Source organism: Galeopterus variegatus, unplaced genomic scaffold (assembly GCF_000696425.1).
Source record: "Galeopterus variegatus unplaced genomic scaffold, G_variegatus-3.0.2 Scaffold232, whole genome shotgun sequence".
Classification (NCBI taxonomy): Eukaryota; Metazoa; Chordata; class Mammalia; order Dermoptera; family Cynocephalidae; genus Galeopterus; species Galeopterus variegatus.
In genome coordinates, this window is record NW_007726343.1 from 449,342 (window position 1) to 452,557 (window position 3,216).

The window sequence follows — 3,216 nt, forward strand, 5'->3', positions numbered from 1 at the left end:
GCAGCGGGGAAAAGGTTAAGAGGAAATTGACCTTCTTCCTAGGTGACATAAAGTCATTAGGTAAATGAGATATTCACACAGGAGTTTTAAAAGGTCATGCTCAATTTTTCTTTGTAGCCTGAAGAGTCAACCTGGAGCTTCGGCTTAGGGCAGGGATCCCGCTCTTCTGGACAAGGGGGCCGACAGGAAACAGAACGCTCTTCCTAAGCTAGGCAGGGGCCAGGGTGGAAGGTGGGTCACAGTCTTGGGAGGATCGCACTGGAGCTGGTGGGGGTCCTGGGACCCCAAGCTGCGTACCGCCTGCCAGACCCGTGCGTGTGCGTGTGCATGTGTGTGTCCCCTGGGGCTCTGTGTTTCGCGCCAGCGTCTCCTCGGTTCCAGTCACCCGCCAGCAAAGGGATGCCATGCAAAGGCGGACAATTAAAAACACTCACCCTACCCGAGCCGGCCACGTCTTACAGAGCGAAAGTGTTTTGTGTTTTTAAAAAGGAGAGTGAGAAATATATTTATGCACATATTTATCCCTCTAATTATAGGAATTAATCCTCTTACTTATGACTAAAAGGTAACGTCGAAGGACGTCCCTTTGATGTGGAAAAGCACCATTTGTGACTCACATTCAGACTGATTAAGGAATAATTGTTGTTAAACGCTTTACAAGAGGAGAGTGTTTAATTGAGGGGCATTCGTAATTTTACGGCTTAGCACAAAATTAAACGTAATTAAAAACTCAGAAATTCCAACTGATTTTCCAATTATTTTTATTGTCTAAGCTAATTGTTACACAAGGGTATCACTTCTCCCTAAAGGCATTAAAAAAAAAAAAAAAAGGCAACCGTACCTTTTCCAAATATTCGCAGAGAAGCAACTCGGAGATTTCTGCAGGTACTAGCCGGGTAAGGGACCTCCTTCCTCACTCTCCCCTCCTTCGGTCCCCCGCAATGTGCCCCTCCCTCCTGCACGGTAATTAAGCGTTTCAGCCACTCTCCCCTCTCTCTGAGTTCCTGCAACACCTTGAGATGTGAGAAAGTGATGGCAGTTCTCTTCTGCAGATCATTACGGCAAAACTGGAAGTATCTGTAGAAGGCTGATGAATTTCTTGAAGTAACACTTGTCATACATGGCGGAGAGATTAAAAAAAACCTAAGTAAACACAGCTCTCTGGGGGCGATCCCTCGATGCCTCTGCCTTCGAGTGCATGGCAGGAAGGAGGTGACACGCAAACACGGACTGGAAGATGTTTATAAATGCGCACACGAAGACGTACAGATGCAGGCTGGCAACTCGCTTTGCACTTTTTATTTTATTTTTTATTTATATATATATTTATTTATATTTTTATTTATTTATTTATTTAGAGGCGAGAATGGGTATGGAAAAGCTTCTCGGTTAGATTCTGGATTTTTTTTTTTTTTTTAACTCTGGGATTGACGGCATAAAGCCAAGCTACCTTCATCTGTGTAGCTTTTTTAAATGTCCAAATAAACTTATTCAAATACATTAAAAGGTTTATAAAAAGTACTTCAGAGTTATGGAAACGAAAACACATCCTTACAGCTAGTCCAGAAGTGTCCCTGTCTTTTTTATCAGACGCAGAAGGAATCCTGGGGGAAAAAAATAATAAAAGCATAAAATTAGGCAGAATGTGAATTTATAAATTTCAATTAGTCTAGACTAAGAGAATGGAACGATGGAATGTTTGTACTTCAACAAGAGTCTTTCATTTCTCTATGATTTTTAGGATAGAGACTTAAGTGGATTCAAGCTTTCTATCTGCCTTTCCCATCCACACACCCCGTAAAATAAATGATTGTCTCTAATCTGACATGCCAGGTGAAAATGAGTAGAATTAAAACTGTCAATTCTGCTTCCAACTTGTGTCTTTCGATTGAGTTCAAAAGCTTTTAAAGGTAAAACGTGACGATCATTTGTACGTATTATTTTTCTACCATCGCGGCTTTTAAGTAAAAGTAAAGAAAAAAGTATCTATATCTCCAAATTCATTTTCCCTGGAAGACAATTTGATGATGGACCCTGAGGCGTGTGAGAACGTCTGCCTGGGAGAGCCCGGTTTACCCGAGCGCAACCAAGGAGGTACAGTGAAGTCCGGTTTTTCCGTTTGTCTACCCAAATGGTATATATGGAGCTGGGATGTGAGTTTTTAAAGCTGGAGTTTTTCAAGTGCTTCAATACTATTTCTGAAAAGAGGTTTGGGGCAGACAGAGTTGGGAAGAAAGGAGGAAGGATCTCTTTGAAAGTTAGAAATTATGAAAAATACATGTAATCCGATGTGGAAAATTGAGTAAAAGAAGCAGTGCACACTTTAGCTTAGGCGAAGATTGCTGAATCCTTTGAAGAAACTGACACGGATTTTCCAGAGATAGGGTGGGGGTGGAGGGAATCCTAGGGTGGGCATTTTATGTAAATGAGCATATTCGAAATGTAGTACAAATCCGGTATAGTAAAACTGACAGTTCTGACAGTATTGACAACATAAATATATGTTTGAACACTGCACTTTCAGACACTTAACCGATGAAGCAATAAAAAAAATTCGACTACAATATTTCAAATAATCGACATTGATGTTTTGATACATCATTTTTATACTCCAAATCGATCTATCACTCTGCAGCTGGTCAATTTTAAATAAAAATGGGCTGCAATTATTTACACCTTAGCTAATGATGACCTAATAACAGTCCTCAATTAATTACAACTGAGCTGTGCTTTCTTCCTTCAGCTATGGGGGTAAGGGGCAATTCTTGGGGAACAGAACCTATGATTGTGCCATCCTTACCCCTCTTTTCTATTCTATTTTTGCCATGTGGAGAGGGGTAAGATTTCAGATTTTGGCAGGAGTCTTTGGTTGAACACAGATACCACAGGCTGAGGTCCCCTCACCTGAAGTATCCTCCTCCTGGGTCTGTATTAGGGATATGGTCCTTACTTTTACTTTGCAAAGTCAAAACTAAATGCCATCATAACTCTCCCTCAGGCCCTATGTCCTTTCCTCTGTTTCAAGGACTAGATGGAAGAGATTTGCTCAAAGGGAGGCTTAGAGATTTCTTTCAGACTTAAGAGTGTGAGGGGTGTGTGTGTGTGTGTGTGTGTGTGTGTGTGTGTGTGTGTGTGTGTGTGTGTGAAAGAGGAGAGACGAGAGAGAGAGAGAGAGAGAGAGAGAGAGAGAGAGAGAGAGAGAGAGAGAGAGAGAGA

At 41.5% G+C, this 3,216-nt stretch overlaps 1 long non-coding RNA gene across 1 annotated transcript in view; it reads right to left on the reverse strand.

The window, feature by feature from the left end:
• Positions 1-744: 744 nt before the first annotated feature.
• LOC103585335 overlaps positions 745-3,216 on the reverse strand; it is an 8,398-nt gene continuing 5,926 nt past the window's right edge. The window contains exon 3 of the long non-coding RNA XR_550063.1: positions 745-1,604. This is a non-coding gene — a long non-coding RNA (uncharacterized LOC103585335). The remainder of the gene's footprint in view (positions 1,605-3,216) is intronic.